This window comes from Leptodactylus fuscus, chromosome 4 (genome assembly GCF_031893055.1).
Source record: "Leptodactylus fuscus isolate aLepFus1 chromosome 4, aLepFus1.hap2, whole genome shotgun sequence".
NCBI lineage: Eukaryota > Metazoa > Chordata > Amphibia > Anura > Leptodactylidae > Leptodactylus > Leptodactylus fuscus.
Window position 1 is genome coordinate 60,703,238 of NC_134268.1, and position 26,836 is coordinate 60,730,073.

General features: G+C 41.0%; 1 protein-coding gene across 1 annotated transcript in view; it reads right to left on the reverse strand.

Annotated features, from left to right (window-relative positions):
• Positions 1-26,836, reverse strand: part of SNTG1 (syntrophin gamma 1) — a 440,267-nt gene that overhangs the window by 412,602 nt on the left and 829 nt on the right. The window lies entirely within an intron of this gene.

Below are 26,836 nucleotides of genomic sequence, written 5' to 3' on the forward strand. Positions count from 1 at the left end.
TATTTTTTCCGTTCCCTTCTTCTGCTGAAGAAGAAAGATGGCACAAGCTGGATGTGGTTAGATGCCTGCAGATCTACTTGCAGCGCACTCGCCCCTTTAGGTGGACTGAAAACCTGTTGGTCAGCTACACGGGGAAAAACAAGGGCGCCAAAGCCGCCAAAGCTACAATATCCCGGTGGGTTACCGAGACTATTAGAGTCGCCTATACCGCCCAAGGGCTGTCGGCTCCATCTTTCCTTCATGCCCATTCAACCAGGGCAGTGTCCACTTCACGGGCAGAAAGAAGTGCTTTGTCTGTGGACCAAATATATGCAGCTGCCTCTTGGGCATCTGAATCCACCTTCATTCGGCATTACCGCCTGAAGGACCAAGTGGCAGATTCCACTGCCTTTGCCCAGACCAGTTTAAGTTCGGTCATGGGTTTGTCCCACCCATCTTGGGGACCTGCTTGCTATATCCCCACATTGTGCCGCTGTTGAGGACGACAGGGAACGAGTGATTATGAAGATAATCTTGTTTCCCTTAGTCCTAACAGCGGCACAAGATTTCCCACCCTGGGAATCATATCTTATGTATAAAACTGTATATAAATGTAATGGAGGTACTTTTGTATTTACACACAGAGGGGAGGTTCTTGTGCCCTCTTATAGGGCCTGCCACGCATTTGATTGGCTAATTAAATATCCGCCTGTCCTACCAGCACACAGGGGCAGAAATACCCCACATTGTGCCGCTGTTAGGACTAAGGGAAACAAGATTATCTTCATAATCACTCGTTCTTTAGCTCTTTCTTAAAAGAAATGATGTATGTTGTGCCAGTGCTGCGAACACAACTCAAAACCTATTTCATTGGCTGAATATCTGAGGTTTTTTTTCCCCCTATCAGTATGTCTTTGGAGTGTGGGAGGAAACCCACACAAACACAGGGAGAACATACAAACTCCTTGCAGATGTTGGCAGGATTTGAACCCAGGACTCCAGTGCTACAAGGCTGCAGTGCTAACCATTGACTGACCGTGTTGCCGAATACCCGAGCTTGTCATGTGCTTTACACACTTTACGATCCTTTTAATTTTACGGCACTATGCATTCATTGTCAAAATGGGGTTCCTACATTTCGGCAAAGTTACTTCAAGATGGTGTCTTCTTCTGCTCTGCTGAAGGTGTCTGGAAGGTCCTTGGATACCTTGGTGGTTTCAATCCAACATTTTTCAATTCATGAAATATAAAATCTGGTCCCTTCCTCTAGTTATTACTTTATCGTAGAGTATAAGATATGTTCAGCTAGTACAAATTGTTCAGATTGCATTTACAAACAAGGTCACTTCATAATGGGGGGGGGGGGTTATATTTATATCTGGAGTATAGAGCAAATATATCCTCCCATCCCCCTTATCATCAGTAGAGGATAGAACATGAACAGAACATTGTTTTAGCTGTATTTACTCAGAATTCAGTTAAGTATTATAGCTTGGAGTGAATAACACCTTTTCCGTCTTTCCCATGACATTTTTAGTACTTATATTAAAATGCGCCATAACTTTAAATACATAGATGTGTGAGACACTTTTATGTTTTCTTTAAAACCTGTAACTGCAGCACCTTAAGACATTTAGCGGTGTCTGTAATTCAGCGACACAGTATCAGTAAATCTACCTATTTATTTATATCCTCTCAGCACATATTTCTGCTTGTTCTTGAGAACTAATCTACCATGAACCACAAGTACGTTTTTTTTTTTAGTCTGTTGCTCATATTTTTCTAAATCCACAGTAAACAATTCTTTACATTTTCTATTAACCTAACGCCAGAAATTCACTGTGCAAAAAGGAACATGGCACAAATTTAATTTGTAGACTTTATTACCCATTAATGGCTTGTGTACAAAAATAGCATAATACTCTCTGGTAGTCTAAAAAATATCCCTGATATTTCCATATTACGGGGGCTCTGCAAAGTAGATCTCATATACTTTATATGTAAAGGATTTATGTGAAATATCTCTCTGTTCTGTTCTCACATTAGTCACTTCTGTCCTTGGCAGATATACTTCTAGATAGGGCTGTTTTTGCCTAAAAATAAAATCTCGATTTCATTCAAGTTTATGTGCAATTGTCAATTTTAATTTGGATTTACATTCTTTTGCTTACAGAAACTTAAGTCCAGTGCGGCGGAACAGGGATAGGCATCATCGTCTTAGTACCCAACTACTGACTACAGTGAAGAAGCTGTTCATCATAGATTTCAGCAGCGAGATCAAAGCCTGCAGAGAATATATCAGACTCCATGGCAAGGCTAATCAAGTTCACAATTCTTTATTTATTCAAAATAAAAACACAGGGGGCAAAACCCTATTTTCACTAGATGCTGTGTCCCTGTCTCTGACTGTGTGGGTCCTCTCCAAAGCTGCTAGCAAGCTACTTTCCCAGATTCCTGACTTATGTATAGTCCAGTACGGGTCTGGAATTGCCTCAGCCCCCAGTGTGGGTCCTGAGTCTCATTACTGGCTCATAAAAGGTTGCAGAGCCTGCGTTTCAGGGCAGAACCTGGGAGGAGAGGAAGTGTCTGGATCTGTCCTGATACTGATTGATTGGTTGATTCATGTGGCTGGTAGTAAGCCACACGTACAGTTGGTATTTTCTGTTTAGTTAGAGCTCAGACAAGCAGAATTTTGTTTAACGTTATTTTTCCTGAAGTTAAGGTTGCATTTTATTTTGCTCATTTTTGAGGCAAAGGTTTATTTATTTTGCTGTTTTTCTTAAATAAACCACTTTGCTGCAAGATTTGTGTCCCTGTCTCTGACTTGTTCCCAGCCACTTGCTCTCCTCCCAGGATCTGAAGTGCAGGCTCTGCAAACTTTTATGGCCCAGTATATCTATTTGTCCTGCCAACGAGTCATGCACAGATTTCACTTAGGTGATCCAGTAACTGCAATGACACAGCAGTTTGCAATGCACATGTAACACTATTTTTATAATAGTAAAAACTAAACCACAACATAACAATAAGCTAAGCACACTGTTCCTACCACTGATTTGCTGCATTGTTTCTAAAAGAAGCAACCAATAAAAAAGGGATTTCATGGCAGCCCCATTACCAAACCATGAGATAGATGCAGAAATCCCAAAACGACAATGGACAAAATTCAGCAGAATAAGTAAGTGTGAGCGTTGCGTGATGCAGTTCTCGCCAACTATATAAGCATACTAGCTACTAGAAAGAAATACAGTACACTGTATATCTAAAGCACTTTGTAGCAGTCAACTGTGCAAGAGAAGATCAATAATTCAGAACCAAGAAGAACAAAAATGTAAAATAAAATCAATAATTAGGAAATTTAATATGAAATGCTATAATTAAAAACATGACCATGCGGCATTATATATGTAAAGAAAGTATCCGCAAAGTAACTAAAGATTACGTGTAGATTCAGACTGTGAAATGGACTATAATGTTGAACGTAAATCCCGGCACAACGAAGTAATGTCCACAGTGGATTAGCCTTCATCTTATTAATGTGAACTTTAACACACACAAATAAAGTGTTAGTTCAGCTTTACTGAGATTTACTGGTTTCATTTTACTGCGAGAAAGTCGCAATACTATAAATTGGTTACTAATTCTCACCCCAATGGACTCGATGCTTAAAGGGGTTTTACCACTAACGAATGACATTTAGTTATACGTCACCGCTTGTAGGATAGAGTGAAATAGAAAAGGACACCTCTTTCTCTAATATATTTATCTGATATCTACTGTGTTTTATATCTGTCTATATCAAACCACTTGATGATGGGGCTTTGCTTTGCCTGCTAAAATACTAGAGAAGCCAAGTGGGGAAAAAAGCCTGTTTATTAAAGGTGGGATGATAAGGAGTAGAGATGAGCAAGTAGTACTCGATCGAGTAGGTATTCGATCGAATACTACGGTATTCAAAATACTCGTACTCGATCGAGTACTACTAGCTGTTCGAAGTTAAGATTCGATGCAGAACCAGCGTTGATTGGCAGAATGCTATACAGTGCCAATCAACGCTGGTTCTTCTCCTACCTTTAGAAGTCTTCTCCGTGCACAGCGTCCCCGCGTCCTCTTCCGGCTCTGAATTCACTCTGCCAGGCATCGGGCCTGGGCAGAGCCGACTGCGCATGTCCGCTTGTAGTGCAGGCATGCGCAGTCGGCTCTGCCCAAGCCCGATGCCTAGCAGAGTGAATTCAAGGCCGGAAGAAGACGCGGGGACGCTGCGCAGGGAGAAGAATCCAGCCTGACCCTCACTCTCACTCATGGACTGTTATGACCCGGTCTCAGCAGTCTCGGCCTGTTAGGTTCAGGCGCAGAGTGTCCGGACGGCATTCAGCGCGTGAACCACCTGATGCACGGCAGGGGAGTGTTCACACCAGACATGCAGTTTCTGCTCTGGCACTTGGGCGTGGATCACGTGGTGAGTGGCCTGGTGGACCAGTGCCTGGTGTGTCTTGGCCTCTGAAGGGGTTAAGTTCTCTGCAGTGCTGAATACTTTACAGGCCATGGGCGAGGCCTTCTCCTTACTATATAAGGTTGTTGCACATGCTATCTGATGCCGGTCTTAAACGTCTGTTCCTAGTGAATGTCTGTTGTCTGAAAGCTGATACCATCTGCATCCTGGCCCATCCAGTTTCTTGCTCCTGTTCACACAGGACTGGTTCGCTAAGTATTGAGCTTGTATCCAGACATAGTGTTCCGGGCGCAGCGAGCCCTAGGTATTTTTCTGTTTGGAAGTTTGGAATTTTGGTAGGGGTTTTTTTGTGTGTGATCCTAAGTTCTGTTTTTCCCTATCCCTTGCTTAGTTCAGTTATTCTGTGTTTCACGTTTATTTTCTTCCTATGCTTTTGTGTACTCACGTTCACCGTTAGTCCAAGTCTGGACATCCGTGGGGGGCTTGTTCTGTATCTGCCTCTCCTTCGTAAACGTGAAGCTAGACAGGGGCTCTATTTCCCTTTGCAGGTTAGCTACTTCTCCGGCTGTGCTCGTACCCCTTCAGGCAAGTTAGTCGGGCCCACGGCACACCCCCTGACTTCTGCACAACACAACTGATGGTCCCAACCCCATTTATAAGGCAAGAAATCTCACTTGTTAAACCTGACAGGGCACACCTGTGAAGCGAAAACCATTTCCAGTGACTACCTCTTAAAGCTCATCCAGAGAATGCCAAGAGTGTGCAAAACAGGAATCAAAGCAAAAGGTGGCTACTTTGAAGAACCTAGAATATAAGACTTAATTTCAGTTGTTTCACACTTTTTGTTAAGTATATAATTCCACATGTGTTAATTCATAGTTTTGATGCCTTCAGTGTGAATCTACAATTTTCATAGTCATGAAAATACAGAAAACTCTTTGAATGAGAAGGTGTGTCCAAACTTTTGGTCTGTACTGTATATTGGAAAGATGAGTATCTTTTTATATGCAAATTCATTAAGGTGGGTTGGTTTTAAAGGAAAATCCTGTACAAAAATCACAAAAGATCCAGTTTTGTCTTATATAAATCATGTAAAACAACTGCGTACAAATATGTTGTATGTATTTCATACAATTGGTCGCGATCAGGCTAATGAATACACTGCAAAAATACTGTTAATAACAAGAAGAAAAACCCAATAAATAAGAAGATATAAGCATGCATATAATGTTTCAATACCATTTTATTTTTACAAAATAATGCTTTAAAAGCTTTTTCTAAAGTATGACATTATGCCACGTATTTTTGGATTGCAATCCAATATGCCAGACCCATTGTAATCCAGACAAGGACAGAACAGAGAGACACGATTCCTACACTAGACCAGTGCATTTCGATATATTTAATAATAGACAGATAGGAATGGATTTCAGAATGAATACAGATGAAATGTTTTAGTGGATATACGGTAAATGGATACCAATCAATTGTGTTCCATTTACATAGATTTCAATCAGAAATGTACAGTATGGAATCATCACAATGGAACATTGCAGCATGATGTACAGTACTATTCCATCAAGCACTGGACAGCATCCCTCCCAAGTCTAATATAGCAATAGCATATTCCCTAATGTTGTTCTCTTGAAGGGAAAGATTTTTCAGCAGCCTTACACTTCTGTGATTAAGACTGGCAAATAAAAAGCCAGTCGTAATAAATTTCCCCCAATGTCCCTAGTGGGAGCCCACAATGTAATTTACCTTTCTCACATACTCAATTTCATAGGAAAACATTCATGTATTGGAGTGTACTTGGCTACCAAGGTCACAAGATGAAACCTGTACATTGGAAAATGAAATAATGTCCATACATGTATTGCTCTTGGTATACGAATATGGGAAAATAGAAATAATAAATGGTTAGCAACATCAAGGACTTGAAAAAACAACTACAGAAATTGCAGGGTCATGTGTACTTTATGTACTTGGTATTTGCTATAGGTGAAACATATTACTTTATTTCATCAGGACATCTATTCCTAAAGAAGCTCCCCAATGGTGAAATGACAATCATCTGTTATTGCTATGGAAGATGTGTCCACTACCTTGACATACTGTTCCTATGTTAGCTCTATCTCCAATTAGCTGCTCCGTATTAGGTTGTTAGGTCTACTGTATATACACTGTCTACCAATAAGTATTTGGACACCCGTGCAAATGAAGATATCTGCGGTCGTGTTGTACGTCACACCTTCCGCCATTAAATAGGAAACACTATTGGCATTAGTGCATTAGCATCATTTGCATGCAAGATGCCACGAAAGATGGAAAGATGCAGAGTTGTCTGATTTCAAAAAAAGGCGTACCACAGAAATAGTCGATCCTTAAGGGACATAGCAAGCAAACTGAATTACCCAAAATAAACAGTGGCCTATGTGATAACGAAGTGGAAGGTGAACGGTGATTGTCGGAATGTGCCAAGAGTCGACAGACCCCCGAAACTGGGAGATAGAGACCGACGAGTGCTGGCCAGAGAATCATCCAACCGATGGCTCACATAGACTAGGAGTTTCAAAAGGTATCCGGGAGTATTGTGTCAATCATCTTCTGGTTTCTACCAACTATTCAATATGAATAAATGTTTTTTCTATTCTACCACAGGTGTCCAAATACTTATGGGTAGACAATGTATAAAGTAAGGACACTCTCTCATTGCCTAGCTATAAGGAATATATTTGGAGGTATTACTACCGGCTTATTTAAGCATGCATTCCGTTTCCAGTTGTTAGCTTGTCTTTAACTCTTATTTTATTAATTTCAATTGTTCACTTAAAATTTAGTTTTGTACTTCTCTGGTATTGACCTCGGCCCAGTTTCTGTCTTTCACCCTTTCTATGTCTAGTATTATCTTTCTGATTTCTGTTGATGATTCCTGGCTAGTCTCAGATTATCTTTTGCAACTGCTGCCACTTCTACATTACTTTGGGAATCATGACCTTGTGATCAGGGTGCATTTATATAGTTTTTTTCATGCAGTTTACATATCCATTTAACAGATGCAAACTGATGGCGATCCATTTACATAGAGATCAATATATAAAAAAAAAAACTTGGTGTATACTGTATATACTCGAGTATAAGCCGACCCAAATATAAGCCGAATGTAACATCTCTGCGCCACCCTCTGCTCACATGCTGTGGCACAGGAGGCGTGTGCAGTTTGGTTCATGGCTTAAGGTTTTTGGTCGTACTGTGTGAACACGGCTCTACTGCTGTGATTGTGTTTGCACCACACCCGTCTTCTGCCCTTGTTTGTCTCTGCTCCTCTAATGGTTAATCTGGCCTTGCCCTGTGATTGACAGTTGCCTTCCTGTCAACTCCATGGGCGGGTTCCTCCTCCCTATATAGCCTTGGTTCCCATTCAGACCAGTGCTTGCTATTGTCTTGCATACTTGCTCTTTACTGTCCCTATTTTTGCTTATACTATTATCCTTGACCTTTGGCTTTCCTCATTGACTATTCTTTTTGACTCCGATTTGGCACTTCATCACTCGACTGTTGCTGACCCCTGGCTAGCTGACCTTCCATTGTTGTTGTTCGTCTTGTCTGCGTTTTGTGTTTCACATATTCAGGGAGGGACTGTCTTCGTGGTTGTCGCCTATTACCTAGGATAGGGTCTGGCAATAGGAAGGGAAAGTTGGGGGCTTCAGCTTAGGGCTCACTGTCTCTTGTGCCCCGTCCCAGGGTTTTAACAGTTACTGGGGAATTGCTGTCCTAGCAATTCCCTTACACCGAAACCCCTAATTTTACCACAAAAAACTGGGAAAACGTATTGATTCGAGTATAAGCCGAGGGGGGAAATCCACCATTGTAGATAAAAAGTCTGGTCATGTGCATTGCAGCTTAGTAACTCCATGTGCCTCATAGTAATAGCAGTTAACCCCATCATGTCCCTCACATTAACCTCCTGTGTGCCTCACATAAGAGTTACTGATATGTGGGACATATGGAGGTAATAATTAGGTATCTTCATAATTAAGATCCTTCATTAGTACCCTCATGTGTCTCACATATTAGTAACCCTTATATGGGGCACACAGGGGTTAATATGAGGGACATGATGGGGGTAACTGTTATTAATGTGAGGCACATGGAGTTACTGAAACTAAATTAAAACCCCAAATGCCTGACAGTAATAGGCAGAGTAACTAAAGGAAGGTCCCTGTGTGTGTCACGTTACTGTAGCTTCCTCTCCTCCATACAACAGACATCTTCCATAAGACACAATGAATCCTGGCCACTCATCTGCAGGATAGATACTAAATCCTAGTGTGCTAAAGGACCTCTGATGATGTCATGACCATGTGATCGAACTCTGGTGTGGGCGGAGTTACTAGGATTTAGACTCAACCTTATCTGCAGATGTTACATACCAGTGGCTACAGGACCTTTAATGACATCACAGTCACGTGACCTCATAACAAGCCAATCACAGAGCAATAGCACTAAAAGACCTCCCCTTTCCAGGTCCTTCCAGTTTTCTGTGCTCCGTGGACCCTGGCTCGTGTATAAGCCGAGGAGAGCATGAAAAATGTGCTGAAAAAGACGGCTTATACTCGAGTATATACGGTAGATAGATAGATATTTACAATGTTTTCGGTGTCCTTTAAAAAAGCAGAAATTTTGTTTTGCGTCGGTCTTTATATAAATAAATAACCATCTAGTAAGCGGATGGAAAAACTTGTGAATGCAAATTAAACAATTAGAATTTGAATGTTAGGAAAGTTTCCTTTCCAGCGCACAGCGCCACCTGTGGGTCAACCCAGCTCTCGCCCTCAGCGTCGTGCAGTGGGATGTGTGGGGTCTAAGTCCTGCTTTCTGCCTACTGAGCATGCTCGGACCTTTTGGAGGTGCTCAGAGGCTAAGTCCCATTCTTCCCCTACTGAGCGTGCTCAGACCTTTTGGAGGCACTCACAGGCTAAGTCCCATTCTCTCCCTACTGAGCATGCTTGGACCTGTTTGAGTCACTTGAATACTAATTCCTATTTTGCCCATACTGAGCATGTTCAGTGAAGTTATGGCCACCGCCCTGTGGGCGAGGACTTGCCTTTTTATAGTGTGAGCCAACGCCCACCAGGTGCTCACACTTTGACTAAATTACTTTGAGACAGGAGGTCAGGGCTAGGTTCCAGTGAGGCAGGTTGTCAGATTAGGCATCTAGGATAGGATTCTTTGGCACTGCCGGTGGGGACCTGAATAGCCTATTGAACTGTCCATTAACATTGTAGCTCCAAGCTGTGGTGGAGTCCTTTATGTTTCTGACCAGGGGTGAAGTTTAACCTCTGGCAGCCTTCCCTGTGTGGCAGGGTGAAGCATGTGCTAGAGTCTATCTCTCTGCTGGAAGTTTGCAGAAGACTAATGCTAGGTTTCATTGAGTTTTGCCCAGCAGCTTTACACAGGTGCACTTTCCCAGTGAAGTTAACTGGTGAGAGTTTGTTGCAGTCTGTTCACACTAGAACCGCACAAACACCACTGCCAGTGTAGTTAACTGATGGTTAGCATTTCAGACACATAGATGCCCTCCTGGGGCTTGTGGACTTCACTGCAGTGTCTTGCAGTCTAGCGGTTCTATCAACGTTTAAAACTATTATTTTCATATATATAGACAGAGCCGTAACACTGAACCTCTATTAGCCACTGCAAATCCAACTGCGGTTTAGAGGGTCCACTTCCAGCAATAGTGTATAAAGCAGTATCCACTGATGTAGACTTCAAAAACTGTTACTCTAGTTACTCTAAAAACAGTTACTCTATAACTTGCCTCTTGTCCTTTGTACACCTGAAGAAGAAACCAGCTTCCGGTTTCGAAACACGTTGTGTGTGAGGCTTTAATAAACGAATACAACAAGAACAACGGTTGGTAAGCGCGGATCCTTTTATCCATTTGATACTTCTGAAGAAGTTGGTTGGATAGGTCCTTTTCGGTATAGTAACTTGCCTCTTTATGGGGCATAGAAACCAAGGTTGTTAAAATATCAGCATAGCTATATTGTCAAAATCTAGATAAGAAAAACCATAGGCATACCAAGGATGAAAGAACAAATTAATAGGCAATTAACCGAATGCAAGATTTCAATAAGAGAGCTACAATAATTCATGTAACTGGGAACACGTCCTTATGACGATAGAAAGGTGATGTTTCCTTTCAAATAGGCTTAAGATGTAGAAAGCGGAATTTCATCCAAAGTTTGGTAAGTTTTATGTTAAGTTGACATGGCTGTCAGATAATTCATCACATTATGTAATTAATACAGAACTTGAATGAATTATGAAAAGTCTAAATATGCTGGTGGAATGCCATTGACTATATATCTGTAATATCAGAAAATATGATTATGACAAAGGGATTTTAAATAACTGACCGGGAAGGACCCGGGGACCTTCAAATTAGACACACTTAAATCTAAGCCTGAATACTTATTTTACTCTGAAGATCAAGATGAAATTATTTTGTGTAAATTATGACTTAAAAAGTATTCTACCAAAGCAACTATAAAATTAATCAGATAGTGATTTCATTTTCACCCAAAATACACCTATGGGGTATCAACTGGAGCAGACAGAAGTAATAAAAAGTTATAAAAAAAAAATCATATGTACCCCAAAATAGCATAAGATTAGTATTGTTTCCTGTTTGTGTGGCTCGGGTCCCTGATTTGTTTCGGGTTGAATGAGTTTGGATAGACCCGGAAGTGAAATTATTATACTCTGGGGTCTCTTCAGATATATGGAGGCCTACTGGAGGTGAAAAAATAGAAAACATTTATACTCTCCTTCCCTCACCTATTTTAGGCCTCCTCGCCGTGTCTGGTGGTCTCTCATAGTCTCCTTGGTGATGTCATGTCCCTGGGGTCACCGCTGAGGTCTGTGATTGGGCCTCAGTGAACACACGAGCACACTGAACATCTGGACATCATGCAACGAGAATGCCCAAAAGTGGTGAATGAAGGTGTTTAGAAATGTTTTTAATTTTTTTCACCTTCAATAGGCCTCCACCTATAATACTCAGGGGTCTCAAGAGACCCCAGAGCATAATAATTTACAACAAGGCAGGGGCAACGCGGTGACTCAGTGGTTAGCACTGTAGACTTGCAGCGCTGGAGTCCTGGGTTTGAATCCTACCAAGGACAACATCTGCAAGGAGTTTTTATGTTCTCCCTCTGTTTGTGTGATTTCCTCCCATACTCCAAAGACATACTGATAGGGGAAAAAATGTACATTGTGAGTCCTATATGGGGCTCACAATCTGCATAAAACAATAAAGAAAAAATTTACAACAATGCATGTTGTTGCAGTCATTTTAATTCATATGAGAAAAATCTCCAATTATTGGATTTAGAACAATTTGGGATATTTGTGTCAAACCAGGCACTTGACTAAGCAGTTCACTCATCTCTAAGCATGAGAAAAACTACAATGCGTCCTACTAAAAAAATGTTCTTAAATAAATTGGTAAGTGGAAATTGTACTGATCCCAGAATAAAGGTAACTTGACATTTTTACTGCACAGTGATCAACTGAATAATGAAACCCATAACCCAGAGGCAGAATTGTATTTTTCCCCATTTCACCTTGACAACCCCTCACAAATAATCTTTTTTACAGTTTCCCAAGAGATTCTAAGAATCACTCTTGGACTTAGGCTAAGGCCCCATGTTTGGCTGCTGGGCAATGCAAAGGGAGGAAAAAAATGACCAAATGAGTAAATGAATGAGATTTTGGTTAATCTCATCCACACATTGCAGCAAAAAGACCTGTAGAAAAGCTGTTTTTTCAAAAAGAATTTCTGTAAAACACAGCATGTTCATTTCATCTGCAACATTGCAAGAGTTTTTCCTATAGATTTAATAGGGAAAGGAATAAAGCAGAGAAAAATGCATTAGAAAACTTAGTGAATAACTCTGCAGAAACAACATAATGTGCTTTTGCTGTGTCTTTTTCCTCAGCATTTTTTGCTGCGTTTCCCCATGTTGCAGAAAAGCTAGTTTTTTTTGTTGCAGATTTTGGTGTATTTTTTTGAGCCAAACCTGGGCATGACTACAAAAGGAATTGGAAATATAAAGGAAGCTCTTATACTTCTCCATTCTGTTCAACCAGAGTCTGGCTTTGGCTAAAAGAAAAACAAACAAAAAAAAAAACAACGCAGAAAAAGCAGGTATTTTCGCCCTCTCCTCATGAGAAGACTGCTCCAGGTGTCTCAGGTTTGAAGGGTGCCTTTTCAGACGGCATGTTTCAGCTCCATCCAAAGATGCTCAATAGGACTTAGGTCAGGGCTCATCAAAGACCAAATCAGAATAGTCCAATGTTTTCCTCTTAGCCATTCTTGGGTGTTTTTAGCTGTGTGTTTTGGGTCATTATCCCGTTGCAAGACCCATGACCTGCAACTGAGACCAAGCTTTCTGACACTGGGCAGCACATTTCTCTCTAGAATCCCTTGATATTTTTGAGATTTCATTGTACCCTGCACAGACACCCTGCACAAGACACCCTGTGCCAGATGCAGCAAAGCAGCCCCAGAACATAACAGAGCCTCCTCCATGTTTCACAGTGGGGACAGTGTTCTTTTCAAGATATGCTTCATTTTTACATCTGTGAACATAGAGCTGATGTGTCTTGCCAAAACGTTTGATTTTTGGCTCATCTGTCCATAGGACATTCTCCCAGAAGCTTTGTGGTTTGTCAACATGTAGTTTGATTATTATTACTTTCAAAAAAAGAAAAAAGAGGAGACACCGAGCGCCAAATATAGTGTAGTAGTCTCACACGTGACGTTACCTTCTCACGTTATGAGTGTCACAATAATATATCAACCAAGTTGGAAATGTGGCGGCAGCAACTGATTCCCCTCGTGTGGACCAAGATACACAGGATAATAAAACAATATTGTCCTTCAGGATCTTGACCCCAAAAGACCGTGGAGGTTGGGGATGAGTGCGCACAAATCCAGTAGTCAAGTCAAGAATCTTCAAACTTTTAATTAATATAAACACAGTACGACGCGTTTCGGGCTAAACTGCCCTTCCTCAGGTGCAATTAAAACTTGGCTGAACAGCCTTCAGAGAATGGTACCGGTTACCGGTTACATTCTGATCAGAGTCTAGTTACCAGAGGTGTACCACATGCTCTGTTATATGCCCTGCTCTTTTAATATATCAGAAGAGACTTAAAGGGTTTGTCCAGGATAAAATTAAATCGCTACACTAATCTAAACACCTTCCCCTCACCTACAGCAAAGTGCCTGGACTGCTGCGCACTGGCAGAATCACAAAAAAAGGAGGAGCCGTTCGGCGCAGAAGGAAGCCTGGATGGGAAGAAGACAGGTAAGTATAATGGGGTGGGGGAGTGGGCTGAGTTAGTTGGAAAGGTCTAGTAGTGGGTGGGATAGCTAGGGGAAAAGGGAGAGGGAGATGTGAGAGCCTACAAATACCATAATGCATTGTATCAGGTACGTCAGCAGGAAGCTACACCAAGTAAACAAATGCAGAGGATGTCAGGCGCTTCCAGAGAAACCCAGAAATCACTCAAAACACTGGGTATTTAGCTGCACTTGAAGGAATAATCCCACACATCAGTTTTGGCTTGCAAACACTCTTGCAAAATACTGATCAGAATATAGCTCCATGAAAATGGTTTAGAGACCGACTAGTCACACCATTGTTTTAAAAGTGTTACTAAGTAGAATATGTTTCTTACCTGCCATGCAGAATGTAAATATGTCAATACTGTACTTGTGTCTGCACAGTGTCTTGTTGGCCTTGAGACGTACATATTTGTATTTCTACATTGCAGCTGTTACCATTCTGCATTAAACTTGTTTGCTTATTACAGTATATATTCAGGACAAATGCGGCAAAGCAAAGGTGGCGGAGAATTAATATAGAATAAAACATTCTTAGTGACAAGTGAAAAAGCTGCAATAGATAATATAAAACGATTTAGTGTCGGAACAGAAACAGCTCACCAAGGTCACAGAAAATAGTTTCTCTTTTTTTCTAACACTGGAAGATATTTTCTGACAAGTCGCTTACATGACAACGTACGCGCTGCTCTTTGACCCTTTGGTCACATGACAAGCTGGTGGCCTCAGACAAACCGGACAAAATAACATATAGAGTACAAGAATCAACAATGAGCCGTGTTACTGCTGACACAAACAAGTAGATTGACTTAGTAAGTGACAAATGGGTCTCACCTGACCTCATATAATTCTTGCCCTCTCAATTTAAATCCTTGTTCATAGCCTTCACACACAAAAAATTCAATATCTTTCTTTGAAGTCAAGTGAAACCATAAAAATTGTGCGCATAAGAACGCTGGCTTTATGTTCTACGAACAACAAAGATTCTGTTGTAGAATATAAAAACATAAAAAGAATAACAGGAATGAAGGACAGAATTGCTTCTTATAGTACTTCAGTCATCACTATAACAGCAGGAATAGCTGCGTTTATTTTTGTTACATTATTTTACTATTTTTATAGTGGTCACCAATAGATTCCACCATTACTACTATTACTGGTATTAATAGCCTCTTCCCACAGTGCCACTGGGGAGCATTATTATGTGTCTTATGGTCACTAGGTAGTATTACTAGGTTCTGGGGGCCACTAGATAGCATTGTCTGGGGCCATTGGGTAGCATTATTATGTGTCTAGGGACCACTGGAGACCATTATTAAGTTTTGGGGGCTACTAGTTCAAATCAAATCAAATAGACTTTATTGGCACGTCCGAATGGATATTTGGCATTGCCAAAGCTAGTAAAGTGGGGGGGGGGGGGAGTTGGAGTCGAGGAGGAGAGTATGGGGGAGGGGGGGTGACTGATTTGGGGTATAACAGTCCATGGAGTCTCAACTTCCTCTTAGTTGGTGACCGCTATATGGGGAGGTGGGGTGGGGTGGGGCAGGTGGTTTGGGGTATAAGAGTCCGTAGAGTCTCATCTTCCTCTTAGTTGGTGACCGCTATATGGGGAGGTGGGGTGGGGCGGGTGGTTTGGGGTATAACAGTCCGCGGAGTCTCATCTTCCTCTTGTTTGGTGACAGCTGGACACGTATTGGGCAGCGATCTCCACAGTGGTCTCTTCTTCTCCCAGTAGGATGTAGAGTTTCCTCTTCTCGTTATTAAGTTCTGTGGGCCACTGGAGACCATTATTGGGTGCTAAAGAGCCAATAAGGATCATTGTTATGAGTCGGAGGACCACTGGGGCATTAATATGCATCTGAGGACTATTGATGATTGAACCCCATGAATGGATGAGAAGTGAGGTCACAAAGGTGGTCTATACTAATAAGAATACAAGAGGAAGGACCAATCCCATATTGTCTCAAGAGTTTGGTTCCTTGTGATAGTGCCAGTACTAATGTTAACTTCCGTAAGCTTCCTCATTGTTAAAATCTCCAAGATCTAGACAGTATCCTGCCACAACTGCATGGTGTTTAGTTTGAGGGCCTCAAAATTTATAGTCTTAAATTGATGAAAATGAGAAGCTCCTTAGAAGCAATAAAAAAAATGTAAGGCTTCTTTCTGGGCTGAAATCTGCGTATGTACCTAGAGAAGATGAATGGATTTAAAAGATCTGAGAATGTTTTTGTCAGTTTTTCATTGAGTGGAAATGAAGGGACATGATAAAGTACTGAAAGCTGGTTCATACAGATGGCTGAGAGAAGTAATTGCTATCTCTGATGCACTTGCAGATAAGTCTCCTCAAAGGGCTCATTCCATCAGCGCTATTGTATAACAGGACAGAGAGCGCTAGATTTCCAATTCAATGAATCTGTAGTGCGGCCTTCTGGTCTAATGTCAATGACTTAATGAATAGTTTCATAAAGACTGGACATTGGGGCTTCAAAAAAGCCACTTTGGGCCATACCATTTTCTAGACAGCTTTAATAGCATCCTGATAGCCTTGCTAAATACCCATCAGTTCTTTGCTGTTGTTGTTCTTCATAAGCAGACAACTCTGTATTTACTTTACAGTTTTTATTGATTTTTTTGCACCTTATAACAGCTTTTAACCTGTCCTAACAATAACCTGACAACTTGTATTTTTGGGCAACCTCTTCTGTGCTGCTGCTTAACTAAAAGCCCTACAAGAACCAGATTCTGCACAACGATGAGATAAAATGTGTATTTCTAGTGAAGCTAACCAGTTGCATAAGACAGGGCACTGCATGACAAGGATGAAATACACTGTAAGGGGGCCACACGGTGGCTCAGTGGTTAGCACTGACGCCTTGCAGCGCTGGAGTCCTGGTGTTCAAATCCCGCCAAGGGCATAAAACCATCTGCAAGGAGTTTGTATGTTCTCCCCGTGTTTGCATGGATTTCCATCCCATGTTCCAAAAAAGACATAATGATAGGGAAAAATGTACGTTGTGAGCTCTATGTGGGGCTCACAATCTACATTTAAAAAAAAAAAAAGAAATACACTGTAAAGCTGGGTTCAGACAGGGATTTTTGGTCTCAGATGGGGAATCCGCGTCAAAATCCGGCTCAGAAAAACTTCCTCCCATTGAATTCAATGGTTTCCTTTTTCCATGAGCGGGAACAGAAAAAAGAAGCGACATGCCCTTTCTTCATGTGGATTCACTCCCTCCCGATTAGGCCCATTCATTTGGGCCTAATCAGGAGCAGAACGCCGCGACTGGATGCCGGTGCACTGTATGCACTGGACCGGCATACATTTGCGGCTAGCCATTTTTCGGACTGGATTCTGAAGCGGCCTCCGCGTCAAAATTTGGTCCAAAAATCCCTGTCTGAACCCAGTGGGGGTAACATGCTGGCTCAGTGGTTAGCACTGCAGCCTGGCAGCACTGGAGTCCATGGTTTGATTCCTGCCAAGGGCAAACATCTGCAAGGAGTTTGTATGTTCTCCTCAAGTTTGCGTGGATTTCCTCCCATACTCCAGAGACATTCTGATATGTAAAAATGTACATTAAAAAAATCCACTATAAGTAAATTGACTGTAATGTCTTGCATTGGAGTTTCCCTGCCAGTAAAGTCAGCATGGTGGATTTGATAAATTGCTTCAAGCCTAAAGATCCTAATGGTGAAGTAGATAAAATAGTGAACCAAAATTTTAGATTGACCTCAGTCTCCTTGACAACTGTTCAGTCAAGACATACTAAATATACACAGTCAAAAATACCTTCTATATACACCATACTGTGCAGGCCAGATAAGGATGACATTAAAGAGCTTCTAACTTGGTTATTAAATTAAACGGTAACGTATATTTTCCTTACATGGCGTGGTTAAAGCGTCTGTATAATGAAGTTTCTAATAAGAGCATATCTAATATGCAAGGCCCGTCCTGTAATCTGAAGAAATGTCTGGACTTTTCTGCATTACACTTTTCACTTTAATCCATAAAATGGGGGCAGATCTTCTGAAGTCAGTAAAGGAATCATTTTCCTTGTGAAAAAAGCATCCCAAAGGACTGGGGTACGAAATATTTAGTCATTATATCCAAGCAATAGTTTGGGGATAGCAGAAGGAATCAATAATAGAAAAGCTGGTTAGAACTTAGTGAGACGCCAAACATTCAAATGATTTACAAATTCTTTGAGGAAAGAGGAGAATCAGGAAGGTGAGTATGATGAAAGGTGTAAGGCATAAGAAGAGAGAAGAAAAAGCAGAGAACTGAATTAATTTAAGAAGAGAATACGAGTAATTTATCTTCAAACTCAGTGTAATAGAAGGCAGCGCCATCAGACATGAGGGCTTATGTCAGGATTCAGAACCGCCTGATTTATCTGATTTAGGAAATATTTTGTATGACATTATCTATCTAGTCTTAATACATTAACAACTTGAGAAAAGAAGCATTATCAACCTATGCCAGGCAGACTCAGACACCGAAAGCAGAATAGCTAAAAGATACAACGAATTCATGCATTGCAGAACTGATTACTTACTGCTGTTTCGTATGCAAACAAATCCAGGTATAATTTACCTATCTTACAATATTGCTCATGGATGTTAGACTCCAAGCAACAACTATGCAACGGTATTCTACAAGCGCTAAGCTATTTGCTGGCATGATATTGTATCAGTGGTGGTCAGTAGAGATGAGCGAGTACTGTTCGGATCAGCCGATCCGAACAGCACACTCCATAGAAATGAATGGATGCACCTGGTACTTCCGCTTTGACGGCGGGCGGCCGCTTAACCCCCCGCATGCCGGCTACGTCCATTCATTTCTATGCAAGCGTGCTGTTCGAATAGGCTGATCCGAACAGTACTCTCTCATCTCTAGTGGTCAGCTTTCTAGAACTAGTTCAGCTTGGTAAGAGCTACTCTGGTTAGCAAAGTCTAAGGAATTGTACGCATTCACCATTTAATCCCGATACAGGATCTGGACTTTGCTGCTACAATCCCCAGGTTGCGCCAGTGGAGCTGCAGACAAGTAGCAGGACAGACAGCTAGGGATGGCAGAATGGCAGCGAGGCAGGTCTATTACAGATACTGTATTTCCTGCGTTACAGCTATCCCTTGACTAGAATTAATGAAGGGCTTCAATTCTTGCCATTTCACTTATTAACCTTCAATTATTAGCTGTCACCATTTAGCACCCCTTCTAGTAAGCATCAATCTGCAAAAAGAATATGAATTAAGGAATATGTGATAGAATAATCAGATTTTGTTGCAGCCAGGAGTCAAACACTATACAGATACCCCCATCATGGCTTCTATTTTTAATATGGACATGATCATTAGCATAGATCTGTTTGATCCGATCCAACCTGTAAGAAGGAGTTTCAGCCATAAGAGCAAAGTTGGTCAAATGGGCAGATTTCAGTGCGACCACCTGACCATCTTATGTTTAACTTGGCCTCCTGCTCTTGGTAAATTCATCATGTCAAATACTTCAGAAGAAGAATCACAACCAAATGTGTCTAGAAGTGACTTACCCTATCCCTACTGAAAACAAATGCAGGCTTAGTTTGGGGATTAGTAGTCAGCCAACAGTGATTGAAGGTCTATGGGCACCTTTAGTCTCTGATGGATTTCGGATGCGCAGGATTAAAGCAATGGACATTATAATACTAGGTACACACTAGCGTTTGAGCCTCTCCGTCCCCCATTCCGCTTAAAATTAGTGAAGAGAAAAGTCCTGCAAGGAGATCTTCTCTCTGCTGTTTTGGGGGGAAACCGGACAGATACCAGGCAGACTCCATAGCTATAATTTCGCATGTAACCAATTTTTAAGTGGATAGGTTTTCCATCTTTAGGGTCTCCAAACGGATCTGAAAGATGGAAACCTGAATGCTAGTTTGAACCTATCCAGATGCAGGTGGATCCCCTTTATCGAGTGTCTGTTTGCATTCACCCACTTGCAAAAGCTATGGAGAGCTCTCTACTGCCATCTGTTTTACTTTTCTCATGGAAGAAATAGCGTGCATCATTTTTTTTTTACATGATAGTTAATGGGAATGGAAGCAGACAGAGGGGGCTCTGTTTATGTCCCTTATTATGGCCCATTCACACGAAGTATATGCTGGCTGATTCGGAACGTGTAAACGTTCCAAATTAGCGGAGTTTAAAACAGATCCCATTGCTTTCTATGGGAGCCGGCATACGTGCGCTCCCCATAGAAATAAATGGAAAAAAGCAGCCCACGTATGCCGACTCCCATAGAAAGCAATGGGATCTGTTTTAAGCGCTGCTGATTCGGAACGTTTACACGTTCCGAATCAGCCAGCATATACTCCGTGTGAAGGGGCCTCTACTACCGATCACCGATGACAGCAATGGACTGTGATAATGGTAGTGTGAACATACCCTAACGTAAAAAGTATAGGTCAAGGCACTGGTTGTAGAAAATGGATCTCAGGTGCTTTGACAATATGAATACCCCACTCTGCATGACTATTTTTTTGTCCCAAACAGCAGATCCATTATAATAGGGCTGGCTCCTTTAAAACAAGAACAAACTATTCTAGATTAGCCTAAAAAAATACAGAAAATGCTCCGTGGGTTGATTCCTATGTAGTTGAACAACTGCTGTTATTATTATTGGGTTTAATATTTTTTCTGGCCAGTAAGACAGCTGAAGTTACAGTGAAAATATTAAAATACATATCTAACATGAAAACGTACATACGTCTTATAATATCAAATGAAAATAGTTCAGAAGAATGCGAATAATGAAAACTGTCAGTGGAGACTTTGAGGTTTCACACTTTAACACCCACTCCAAATCTGGACCTAGCAGCGGAACATTAGCTATGGTTACAACGTATATTTACCATGTACATATATTATTACTTTGTAAATTGGATCAATATTGCAAGGATGCGCCATGTCGTCTAAATCTGGCACCTCTGAACCAGTTTATGCTTTTCTTTTCAAACACCCACGTACAATTTTTGACATATCATCTGCACAAATATAAATCTCAGACATTAACAAAAAAGTTTGAAAACTCCTACCCAATAAATGGTAATTGAAAAGAAGAAATAGAAGACATGGTGTGAAAATAAACTAGCAAAATATGAACATACACTCAATGTGGCAAGTAAACCTGTATTGTCATATAGTGACAGTCACTGTCTCTACTGTCAGGCTCGGCAAAATATAATGAACTGATTCGGATAATGGACATGGCACGTGCCCACAAGTGGGAGCGCTACAGTGCAAGGCGTTGTGCAAGATTAAAGTGAACAGACGTAGACATTACATTCTGTATTCCGAGATGTGGGGATATATGCAAAAAAATTAAGTTTTTTTTTTTTAGCTACTTAGGGATTAGTACAGAAATGGTTATTTCCAAATTTTGGGTTTATTTACATTTTTTGTAACATTGTTTTGCTTGCTCTCCTTTCTTTCACTTATGTTGTGTGATGAAGATTATCAGTTATTGCTATAACTACTTGTTATTATTCTGAAAACCCAATTATTTTTAGCAGAACTATTCACACGGTGTAACGTGCCGCGTGATGTGGCATGTGTACGCCGCGTGACCCTTTGCGTGCCGTACACGCTCCCATTCATTTCAATGGCAAAAACAAAAGGGGACACCGAGCCAACCGTAGTGTAATAACTTCTAGATAAGCAAATATTCAAATGAGGAAAAAGGCTCACCTTGGAGGGTTGTGGATTATAACCACAACACTTTTTGTACATGTATATGTAAAATTACTTCTCCTAGGTCGAGGCAGCAAAGTTCCTGACACCTCGCAGGTGTAATATTGTGTGGTATAAGGACCAATGGCTCAGATTTCTTCTGAATCCGAAACTAAGGAACTGCGCTCTCTTATTTAGTGGTTAAAAGTACACGATTTTATTGACTTCAGACAAACTTTCACACAACGCGTTTCGGGCGTTATACTACGCCCTTCCTGGCTGGTTGCAACCAGCCCAGCGGTCACGGAAACTAATACACCTGAGGAAGGGCGTAGTATAACGCCCGAAACGCGTTGTGTGAAAGTTTGTCTGAAGTCAATAAAATCGTGTACTTTTAACCACTAAATAAGAGAGCGCAGTTCCTTAGTTTCGGATTCAGAAGAAATCTGAGCCATTGGTCCTTATACCACACATTCATTTCAATGGGAGCGGGGATCGTATGCGCCGCACGGCCGCAAACTAGCGCGGCGCATACGATCCCCGCTCCCATTGAAATGAATGGGAGCGTGTACGGCACGCAAAGGGCCACGCGGCGTACACGTGCCACATCACGCGGCACGTTACACCGTGTGAATGCACCCTTAGGAGAATATGGAGACTGGGAAAAAGTATATGTATTTGAGTCAGTGATAGGAAAGAGAGGATTCTGGTTAATGGGAAGTACTCAGTGTGATTCACAGTTACCAGTGGGGTGCCACAGGGATCAGCATTGGGTCCTCTTCAGTATTGGGTCCTGTAGAGGGTTTACAGAGCTGGGTTTTCATATTAGCAATATGGTATATAATAAGCTCTGTAAAGTAAAACTGAGGGGGATAGTAGAATATCATAGGGGGATCTAGAGAAGCTGAAAGCAAGGGCGGTGACTTGAAAAATTAAGTTTAATGCAGACAAATGCATTTTGGTCAAAGAAATAAAATGTATGATTATGTACTTAATAGTAAATTACTGGATTAGACTGCCACTAAGGAGGACTGGGGGGTTATGGTAGACAATAATCTTACCTTTAGTGACCAGTGCCAGGCAGCTGCTGTCAAGGCAAATAAAATGATGGGATGCATCAAAAGAGGTACAGAGGGTCATGACAAAAACATAGTTATTACTCTATACAAATCACTAATACAGAAAGATGAAGACTATGGATATGGGGAGGATAACAATAGGAAATGATTGCACTCCTTCTGCTTCAATGGGATGTTTTGGCCAGCTCTCCCTTGATTCTCCTCAAACCCTGGGATAGCCCGCCAGACCCGTGGGGGTGTGGAGCTTGAATTCTTAAAAAAGCAAGTAAGTAGGGGTTGCATCCATCTGGGGAACGAGTCGTCTGTTATGACTGACCACGTGGCAAGTAGATAAACAATTGGAGCCAAAGGCTCTCCAATCCCAGGAATATGATGCACTCAACCTCAGTGATGCAATAGGATGCCTCGGATAGGTTAAACCAGGCTTTCATTACAGTAAGATAATGTGTTTCGGGGTAAAATGTATCCAACAGAGGTACACCCCTTCATCAGATCTTATATTTGCAGCGTTTGCAGAGTTGGTCTGTAAGTCTGGAAGACTATTGTGCGCAAGTTGCAGCCCCAGTATACAAGAAAGACTTAACTGAACTAGAGAGAGTGCAGAGAAGGGCAACTAAAACAATTGTATGGAAATGGGTGGATTGGAGAACAATGATAGATTAAAAAACTTGAGGTTATTCAGTTTAGACATCTACAAGGAGGATCTAATCGCAATGTACAAATACATGAAGGGACAGCTCACGGACATATCTAATGATCTTTTTATTTGGAGCGTGTGACAGTGACAGTCCAGAGGTTAAATTTTCTCAGCATCATAGACAGGGATTCTTTACTGTAAAAGCAGTTAGGCTATGCAAGTCATTGGCCCACAATGTTATGGTGGATTAATTGAGCACATTAGAGGTTACAGGTTTAGACTTTGGGTGAAGTCAAGTTCATTTAAGGTTTTACATTGACTGCTGGATTTGGAGTGAGGATAGATTTTCTTCCCCTTATATTAGTTCTATGTTCCAACCCTGCATTATTAAACTCCAGGGTAAGGGGGGTATCATCACTACTTGGGGAGAGACCACCATATAGGTGTGTGGAGACTTATTAAGCCTTTAGCACTCCACTTTGCAAGGGACTATGGGAAGAATATGCAAATCTGTCTTCCATGATGTAATTAGGAAGTCAGGTGCCTCAGTGTTGCAAACCAATAGAGGGCGCTCACTGGAATGTGCAAGCCTGTCTTCCCTGATGTAATTAGGAAGACAGAATCTCAGTGAAAATAGCCCAATAAAGGTTGCTCCCTTTAACATCATGCTCGACCTTCCAAGAGGCCTTTGTTTTGCAATGATGCTAGCATTATTACCAGGTATAACTCGTCAGACTTTGCGCCAATGAAGATTTCTGACCAGTAGAGGAAGACATGGTAGGACACATAGCTTTATTATACAGTAGAATTGTTTATTTTAAGATTTACTAGATTAGTATTGTAAAAAAAATTATTCTACACTTCAACATTCACTATTTAGATTTTATTTAGATTTTATTACATTTTTCACAGTTTTATACCCTAGTGGGAGCTCCATTGAATACTATAACAGCCATTATAAAGGTTGGTCTATCACATAGTCTGTCTATGTGGAAAAAATGTAACTTGTGGACGGTTATCATAAGGAGTCTATGTTAAATGGGGTGGCAGTCTGTCAGAAGAGGGTAAAAGAAGCAGTCTGTGAGTGGGCAATGGCAGACAGTCTGTAAGAGAGAGTGGCCTAAAGAGCAGTCTGATAGAGAGGAGGCCATGGGGAGGGTTGACATAGGAACCTGCCTGAGTCTGTGTAATAGAGGGAGGAGAATAGGATGTGTGACAGAGGGGCGTGGGGAGAAGTCTGGGAGAGAAGAGACTCTTGAGAGCAGTCTGTATTTAATAGAAAGAAGCCTGTGTGGGAAGGGGAACTGTCTATACTAGACTTCATGCTACTGTAATAACATGGAGATCGGAGGAGTGAGTGGACAGCAGGTATCAGCAGGTACCAGTTAGCCTTTCTCTGCCTTAGATTACCGGATATACTGACATAAACACCTTCTTTGTCCTAGGCCACCAGGGAAACTAACATTAACCCCTTCAGTAACGTGAGCCACTAGGATTGCGCTGATGCTATGCTGTTACCATACTACCTGTCATCAACTACCTCATCTAATTACGGCAAATTATTTGACACCATAGAATAATAAATTAATTGTCGCTCACTTTACAAGGAACTGAGCCCACGCCCCTAACTGCCCCGCTCGCTAGCTACCAAGTCAGAAAATCTGAAACTGTAGGGAAACTGCCAGGAGAAGAAGAAAAATGTCTGTGAAATGAATATGCAAATTTACTAGATCATCAATAAAATCTTTTGCAGTAAAAAATAGGGATGGCCGGTGCATTTTGGCATTGCTTATAAGTACAGTCATTAGAATTTTTTAATTTCGACTTTGTCTTAAGTCTATTTTTATTAGCGGTGGCACCAAAATTGCTAACACGTATCCCGTCTTTTCGCTTCTCAGACTTATGATGAGTTTTGGAGATGTAATAAAAGTGGTTACGCTTTGTAGCTTTGCTGCTTGTTAATCTTACTGCTATTATTCCTTTTCTATTTCCACAGAAGACGGTGTTTGAGAAATCATCTCTTGGTTACCAGTCAATCTATTTCTTTACTTGAGGGAACGTGATGTCATTACAATCTGAGCCGTCCACATGCAAGAATGTTTTACAATAACATAATTTGTGGAGTACATGGAGCACAAGCTCTGTAGAGGTGAGATTGATGTAGGAGACTGAGCGTGCATGCCCGCGCACACTAATTAACAACTAAGCCACGGAATGAATCACATGACACATGGAAAAATGACTTCTACAGTCTTGTCAGTCTATGCAAACACATTATATTATACAGTTTTTACAGCGACTCTATGTAAAAAAAACACAATGATAATTATTCCCTCTAAACAGTACTTCATTAGCGCTAATGGTCACTGTAATGTGCTAAGACATCGAAATCCAATATAATTCATTGAAATGATTAATAGGGCTCAGATTCTCTATGACTTCACATGTTTAAAATGAGATTTACTCAAATAATATTTTCCATTACCACAACATAAAAATCAATTTATATTAAATAACAGTAGATGTGGTGAGTACATAAAAGAGATGCAAACTATTCTATCTAATACTTTAATGCATACAAGACACTGTTAATACTGTCATTGTTTTTCTAGGAGAAATAGGCCACTTGGCATACCAGTAGTCCTCAAGGATTACTGCATGCAGAAAAAAGTAAATGTCCGTGACTGTATAAGAAGCAATTTTATAATAACATCAATTAATGCGAGAACAATATGACTAAGAGAACACGATGTGTCAAGATAAATAGCTTAAAGATAGGACTAAATATTTCACCATATTAAATATTTCACTAGACACAGCATAATGCAGGCACAATGCTGGATTCTCATTTATTAAATCAGCAGTCTGATCTCTTCTCTTTTATGTGACCAGCTCCAGACCCCATTTCCATTTGTAACAGATTTACTTCCTCTTATTTCACCTTCTGACCCTCGGTAAAATAGGAGAGCAAGTTCCACAGTGCAAACATTTTCATTAGGGTCTATGCGCCTCAAGAAAATTCTCAGCTAACAGACCAACCATTCATATATCCTCATGATTTGTTTGAGAGCCTTCTCTTGTGTCACCGATTCAACCAAAATTTCCAAAAGCCAAATCCAGAGATCTATTTTCAATTAGCTTATCGAGTACATAGTTGTACATTCTGGGAAGTCCTGCTAGTCGTATAACCCATGCAGAGGAAAGAAAATCTTTTGCAAATATTTCTCTAAAGACCAGGGTTTTACAGCTCAGCAGTCCTGAAATCCTGGCACACATATCTGTACTGTATATGAATAGATAGATAGATAACTAGATATCTATTTGTATCAACATATATTGTATGTTACACTACACAGTCACATACTGTAAGACAAATCACGTTCCAAGTTTATAAAACCCATAGGAACCACCAAGCCTTCTCACACCTCCTACACAGAAATGATTGGAATTGATCAAGCTCTTAGTATAATGTCACTGGTGCACTATAAATCTAGATAACTGCTTTACTTGCTATAGCTTAATGTGTTCTGTGCTGAATATTTATCAAGGAGCTGAAATATTAC